This window comes from Uloborus diversus, unplaced genomic scaffold, assembly GCF_026930045.1.
Source record: "Uloborus diversus isolate 005 unplaced genomic scaffold, Udiv.v.3.1 scaffold_12, whole genome shotgun sequence".
Lineage (NCBI taxonomy): Eukaryota > Metazoa > Arthropoda > Arachnida > Araneae > Uloboridae > Uloborus > Uloborus diversus.
Genome location: NW_026557876.1, coordinates 5,809,806 through 5,818,101, shown reverse-complemented (window position 1 = coordinate 5,818,101; position 8,296 = coordinate 5,809,806).

The following is an 8,296-nucleotide window of genomic DNA, read 5'->3' as shown; positions in this document are numbered from 1 at the left end:
AACCGGTTGAAAATTCCCCATTTACTGTCTGACCATCTATTACATGGAAAGGTTAATATCCGGTTTATAGGCGGAAATGGACGTATCTATTAGTTTATAGGGATGTTAGTTGGTTTGTTTCAGATGTGCACTTTTGCCTCTCTGTTATTTAGCCTTAGTTTCGTAAAAATGAAAATTTGCTCACAGCAACATTTTTTAAACTTGAAGTACATTCGATCCACATTCTTACGGCAAAATTAATTGATTTATTTATTCACAACACAGTTTTGAGCTTACCCAGTGTTGCCAGATGGTCAAATCCAGATTTCCCCAATTCCCTTCTAACTTTTCCCCAAAAAGCGATGTTTTCTATCACAATTCTCCAAATTCAAAAATTATTTTTCCACTAATATTTTCATAAAATGAATAGACTTCCTCTGATATTTTTGTCTCTCGAATAAATTTTTTTCCCCCAAATAGCCTAATTTTCTTATAAAATTCCCCAACTTTTTTTTTTCTTCCCGTTTTCGCTTTTTTTTTTTTTTTTTTGTTTTGTCTTTATCTATTTTTATGTTCACTAACTAATAATAAAGCTGAAAGTCTCTCGTTCCGGATCTCGCTCTCTGTCAGGATCTCTGTGACGCGCATAGCACCTAGACCGTTCGACTGATTTTCATGAAATTTAGCAAAGAATCAGTTTGTAGCATGGGGGTGTGCACCTTTAAGCGATTTTTCGAATATTTAATTTTGTTCTTTTTCTATTCCAATTTTAAGAACATTTTCCCGAGCAAAATTATCATAAGATGGACGACTAAATTACCAAGTTATCATAATGTGGAACCGTAACGTGGGCAAGCCAATCGGCGAGAAATTCATCATGCATTATTTGTAAATATGCAAGGGAACCAAAATACCTTTTAATTTTCTACTACGGGCAAAGTCGTGCGGGTGCCACTAGTCACATAATACAAGCGCCTGATCGAGAGATGAGAAATAGTCAAATATTTTTCTTTCTACTCGCATTTACTACTCTGCTTCTGTATGTATATTTAAACCATGATTTTTGTATATATTTTATCCAAGAACATTCTTCATCACACTTCTTTTTGCCTGTTTCACGTATCAACTAATAACTCACGCAGAACCAGGGCCGTATCAAAGGGGAGGGTTTTAGGGGTTAAACCCCTCCCATTGGGGAAAAAATTAATAAGCCAAATTAAGAAAATCTGTATTTGGTTTTTATTGACACAAATGTGAAAGTTAGTGTGCAGCGATATTAAAGAAAAAAAAAAAAGAAAAGAAAAGAAAAAAAAATTTTAATTTGAAGTTATATGCAATTTACAACTGGGACTGCTTTATCAACTAGAATAATACTTTTTAAAAACTGTAGGGGATGAATCACAGAATGATTTATCAATACCAAGCATTATGAATTTGGTATATGTTGCAGCAATGAAGATGCGTTGATTGTGTTTGGTAATGTAATTTGCATCTGCAATAAGCTTTTTCTTGTCTAGTATATTAAGCATTACATCAGAATATGAAACCCGATATACATGCTACATTATAAAAGAACTTGCGAAAACCTTTTTTAACATTTTTATTGCATATACTGCATAATAAACAAATTTGATTAGAAAGAAACAAACAAGGTTTTTTTTAAGTTTGAATAAAAAATGATGTAAAATGATGGAGTACTGCTGTCACTTTCTCAGCCAGAATTATCCTTCAAGTGCGGGAAGGAGGGGGGAGGGAAGCAGTCTTTACAGGTGTATAAATGTCATACTGGGATCGGCAATTTAACGTAAAACTCAAGCTTGTAAGGGGTTGAACTCCCTGCCTCACAGTTGAGGATGTACTAGTTTTAAAACCCCTCCCTAAATGAAAATCTGGACACGGGCCTGCGCAGAACTATTAATGCAAATTCCGTAGCATAATATTCCACATAATACGAAATGCGAATTCCATAAAGTTGAGCAAAGCTAAACCAACGCTGTTTGATACAAACAATGTAACTACCAGATGTCAAGACGCGAATTTAAATACCAAAAAAAAAAAAAAAAATCCGAGGTTTTTTTCCCCCAGGTTTTCACCAAGAAAAAAAATTTTCCCCAAAGAATTCCCCTCAAAACCCATTTCCCCAAAATTTCCCCAGAGAGCACCAGAATTCCCCAAAATGGGGAAATTTCCCCCAATCTGGCAACACTGCTTTACCATTTGGCTTTTACGTTCCTGAACATAGACTAATAATAAGAGTAGACCGAGCTTTTTCATTCTTGCTGATGAAGAAAATTGGTTCATAGATGTATCACGTGACTAGTGGAAGGGCTTGGCGAAGACTTTGGCAGCATGGTTGCTAGATGGCAGCATTATCTATAGTTTGGCACTCGACATGTATTTTAAGACAATGTGTTTTCATTAAAAAAAATTTCCAAGTGCAGAGATTGAACAGTTTTTTTTTTTTAGTTATGCATTGTTTTGACACTAGTAATAGCTTTTGGTCACAGTTTTCAGTAACTTTTATTTCATTTGAAACTACTACATCAGCGTTGGCGTAAACGTAATGGCGTAAACGTTTTGCGTTAACGCAAAAATGTACTAATCGGTATCTTAAATTGAAATTGTAGGTAAAAATCTTACCGTTTGCCGATTCTTTTTGGGCGCTTGAATATTTAATTGCTTAGAGAGTTATTGAAATTGACTAAAGAAAATGCACAATACTTTCTAAACGAAAAACTCACTATATTTACAAAATATTTACAACTTAGAATAACAAATTTACAAATCGGACTCCATAAAAGTTCATTCTTCCGTGTTCCATCAATTTTTATTTATTTTATTTCGATCGTCTGCTACGATCAACGCCCGCTGTTGCTAGGATATCCACTAGTCACATGGTTTGGTTTATGAGCAGCAAAAGGGTTGCCATAGCTCGGTCTATACTTATTATTAGTCTATGTTCCTGAACGAAATGAAAACATTTTATTTTATTTTTGTTATTTCCATGGTAACTATTTTTGTTTCCCCTCAGTTTATTTTTGAGAATGCAATAAATGAATAAGGCACTAGTGACATTATAAAACGCGAGCATTCCTAATCTCATCGTTAATTTTCCCTTCTCCCCTGCTAGATTTATTCAGATGGGATAGCCTTTACTTGGCAGATTGCCAAATTACATACAATCCGCGGTCAAACAGTACATATTTAAAGAGGTTATCCATTGTACCAGAGAAAGCGGTTCTTACCCAGCATCCTTAGCGGCTATGCCCAGCAAGTAGACGAACTTGTTTCGCGTAATGAATTCTGGGTAAAAACTCCGCATTTACTCCAGAAGTGAGCAGGAGGAGAAAAAATCCACATTTCCCCGGCAAATAACCGGAAAACGGTGAAAAACAGGTTATTTGCGTGGTCAAAACTGTCCATGGAAACGCGCCTTGAGAATTGATAAAAGGTAGAGAGAGGGAAGTCTTCAATTCTTGAAGAAATGATCCCGAGTCACGTGATGTATTTTAAACTAAACTACTGTCTGAATATCGATTACATGGAAAGGCTAATATCCGGTTTATAGGCGGAAATGGGCGTATCTATAGTTTATAGGGGTGTTAGTTGGTTTGTTTCATACGTGCACTTTTGCCTCTCTATTATTTAGCTTTAGTTTTGTAAAAATAAAAAAATTGCTCTCTCCTAGCAACATTTTTTTAATCTAAAGTATATTCGATTTATATTCTCTCGGCAATTGATTTATTTATTCACAACAAAGTTTTGAGCTTACCATTTTGCTTTTACGTTCCTGAACGAAATTAAAATATTTTCTTTTCTTTTCCATGGTAACTATTTTTGTTTTTCCTTATTTTATTTTAGAGAATGCAATAAACGAATAAGACACTAGTGACATTATAAAACGCGTGCTGCAAAATCCCATCGTTATTTTCCCTTCTCCCCTCCAGATTCATTCAGATGGAATAGTCTTTACTTGGCAAAATGCCAAATTGCATACAATCCGCGGTCAAACAGTATAGGGGGAAAAATCAAGTTTCTGTCTCTCGTTTTAAGGAAAACGCGTCTCTCATTCGTCGTAGCTGAACCACGTGACTTGGAATCTTTGCTTCAGCTTTTCCTAAGCCAGTGTTTGGACTTGCTCTCTCCAGTTATTAATTCCTGCATAAGGTGGTACATTCCATTTCTCGCCAAGCCTTTAAATTTGGTGGCTCTTCATAAATTTCGGCAGATATTCAGAACTTATATTCTGATGAAGGGGACACGGTGAAAATAATTTATGCGTAAACAATGTTTCAATATGCTCTTTCGATTGCTACCAAATTATTATTATTATTATCATATTTTTAAATAAATTTTTCACTATTCGTATGGTTATATGCAGTTACTGAGTGGTTACAATTCCTTTTAATGCAGAAAGATGTCACTATTCATTATGCATTAGTGCTTATTTCAAAGCCAAACTACACTGTAAGAAAAAATCCTGAAAATTTACAGTCAAATCCTATTTTACTGTTACAATAGAATAAACAAGAGTTTAAAAACGCAAAATGCGAGTTCGAACTCAGGACCTTCGTATTGGCAGGTGGCTATGCTGGCCACCATACCAACTGGGGCACATCGAGTTAGTGGAAATATGTGCTTTGCACTGTAAGTCACGTGGTGCCTCCATTGGCGCTGCAATCGTTTATATTTTCAGTACAATTTACTGTAATTTTTTCTGTACTGTAACACTCCATTTTATGGTTTTACCATAAAAATCTCCTGAATTTTTAACGGTGTAACGTAAGTTACGTAATCGTTACTTTACAGGACAGAGGAAAAACGTTTACCTGGTGCATACAAAGGATGGGACTTGCGCTCTTTTAACACTAATGAAAAATTACAAAGGATTTTTTGCTTTAAAATTACGTTCTTATGGATCGATGCAGAATAGCATTAATTAACGGATAACTAATTAACTGAAAATCGCAATTTTTGGACTTGCGCTAGTATGGCTCTGGGGTACAGAGGTACAGATTTTCGGTTCAAAAAGAAGGACCAAGAAAAAGTTTTGCAGTAAGTTACTGCAAAATTTCTTCGTACGAAACTGCAGTCCTCGGATTTAATGCCTGAGCTGGCGGTGTATTTTATGTATTTCTGTCTTAGCCCTGGCTTAGGGTTGTAACTTACTGCAAAATACTTAGCTTTGCGTTCAATCCTTGAGTTGAACCGCACCATTGCTGTGGTCACTCGTCTGGTGTGCAAATTCTACATTAGCAACCAGTTTGTTTGGCTCTCTTAAGAGGCCTGCAGCTCAGTTACTTCCTACTCCGGGCTGATGAGTGCTGAAAAGCACGAAACTGCAGTCCTCGGAGGGAATAACTGAGCTGGCGGTGTATTTTATGTAAAGAAGAAATTCTCTTACATCAACACAGTGCACATAACACTATTGGCAAAGCCTAATGAGTTTCCTCACCCCCATTTTAATAAAAGGAATAATTTAATCCCTCGGTAGACGTTTCATTATAAAGCAACATCCACACGTCGTCCGTACGGCACGTCAGAGACGCTTTTTTCTCCCTAAAACCAATTTTCAACCGGCGTTACCATGACAGCAAGCCGTATAGTACGGAACCCGTCAACGTGACGAGAAGCTAGATATCTGACGTCCGTAGAGTTGGAATTCGCATTTCATTGGTCTCAGAGAGATGAGCGCGCGCTTTCTACTGGGTGAGAGTACTGACATGAGCTTTACTCGCGTTCTTAATATATTGTTACAAATTTTGTAAATAGTGATTATTTTTATGATTACTTTGTTGCAATCTGGCTAAATTTAGCGCGTTTATTCCATTATTTTTCACCTAAAATTATCTTAGTAACGTAACCTGTAAATAGTTTCTTGTAATGTACATATATTTATTTTATTTATTTATTTATTAAAAGCATTGCACACTACAGAAATAATCCAATTACAGTGGCAACAATATACAAAAAGCAATTAAAACAAACTATACATTTAAAATATTAAAACATAAAGATTTAAAATTGTAAAATGACAAGTTAAAAATATCTAAAAATATAGCCCCCTTACATTCGACCGAAGTATGTGGTCCTCCATTTCTGAATGATAAGACTTGTGAATGGAATAAAAATAAAACATCCAGAAAGAAATAGAACTTTGTCGAACTTTTCAAAGCAGTATAAAGCCGTGTGGCATTTGAATGGGAGAATTAATTTGGGTATTTAAACTGTCTGAGACGCTAGCTCTGTTATTGTGTATATTAGCCTTTGCGCTGTGTTTTCGCGTATTTGGATGTAAATGCGTGTGTGACCGTTGAGTTTACGGTGTTAATTGATATTTTCCTAATTGCTATGGTTAATTTAGCAGTTGCTAAGGATATTTCTTGTACATAGTTGTAAATAAATCTCCTGTGTTTTTTCAAGAACTGTGTCGTCATTTAAAGAAAGTTTGAAGCTGCACCGGACTCGTAACAATATGAATGTTTCTCCCTTTTCAGAAAACGTACGTATGTCTGCTTAACGTGGCGAACGTGATCAGGGTTGGCAAAAACCCGGTTTTTTTTTTTAAAATCACATGGACCCAGGGTTTTTTTGGGGTTTTTTAAAATAAAACCCAAAAAACCCAACTAAAGTTGGTTTTTTTTTAAAAAAGAAATGTGTTTTTTTTTTTTTTTTTGTCTTTTTTTAGGGAAAATGTGGGGTACTTGTAGCATATTGTAGCGTAAGTATATGGACAAAGCGCAAAAATTGTCTTGGGGTAAAAAAAAAGCTGGAAAACGAGTTAAAATTCAGGATAAAAAAAGGATAAAAGACGAACAAACCCAAGAACGGTGAAGTTTCAGATTTTTTAATTTTCATTATTACCAACAGTTAAGGCAAAGTTACTTCTCGAGTGATAAAATCTATTGTTCGTTTTGAATTACTACATTTTTTTTTTTGCATTTTACTTTATTGTATTTCATTTTGTCATGCAAAACTACTGTAGAACCTCAAGTAGTTTAAATCCCTTTTTACTGAATTCCAGCTTAATCAAGACATTTCTTTGAATTTTATGTTGCCTGTTTTTCTATTTCTGTGTACAGAGTAAGAAATATTAAACTTTTTCATAAGATAATGAAAATACTGTACATCCTATTCTGTTTTCTGTCCCACCGTTTAAAAACCTGTTGATTTCTAAAAAATATACCTTGTTTATTCGAGATTTGTGACGTGTTGATTTGCAGAAAATAATTCACATGAAAGCCTTTTAGCTAGAGTAATTTCCTCTGTACAATCTACAAGTATTGAGAAAATCAGACGTGACAAGTCTTAGTCAAGATAATTTGAGTTCTTTATATATATTGACCACTTAAAGAAAAGAGTTAAATACATTTGTTTAAAATCTTTGGACTATTTTTTTAATGCCGTTAAGAGTTAAGAAATACTATTAAAGTTAAAAATTCATTTTTTTATGTTCATTGTCTGTGGTGAAGAACAAATAAAAAAGAAGTTTAAAGTGTGAAAATATTTAAATTAATTAATTTTTTTAAAAACTTCTCAGAAAAATTAAAAAAACCCAAAAGTGGGCTAAATAATGGTTTTTTTTAAATGGGTTTTTTCAAAAAAAAACCAGGGTTGGCCGGATTGGACCCAATTGGGTTGGACCCAGCGTTTGTTTTTTTTGAAAAAACCCATCTAAAAAAACCCATTATTTAACCCACTTTTGGGGTTTTTTTTAAATTTTCTGAGAAGTTTTTTAAAAAATTAATTAATTTAAGTACTTTTACAATTTAAAATTCTTTTTTATTTGTTCTTCACCACAGAAAATGGACATAAAAAATGAATTTTGAACTTTAATAGTATTTCTTAACTCTTAACGGCATTAAAAAAGTACTTCAAAGATTTTAAATAAATATATTTAACTTTTTTCTTTAACTGGTCAATAAATAACTCAAATTATCTTGACTAAGTCCTGTCACGTCTGATTTTCTCAATAATTGTAGATTGTACAGAGGAAACTACTTTAGCTTAAAGGCTTTCATGTGAATTATTTTCTGCAAACCAACACGTCACAAATCTCGAATAAACACACACAAGGTATATTTTTTAGAAATTAACAGGTTTTACAAACGGTCGGACAGAAAACAGAATAGGATGTAGAGTATTTTCTTTTTCTTACCAAAAAGTTTAATATTCCTGACTCTGTACACAGAAATAGAAAAACAGGCAACATAAAATTCAAAGAAATGTCTTGATTAAGCTGGAATTCAGTAAAAAGGGATTTAAACTACTTGAGGTTCTACAGTAGTTTTGCATAACAAAATAAAATACAATAAAG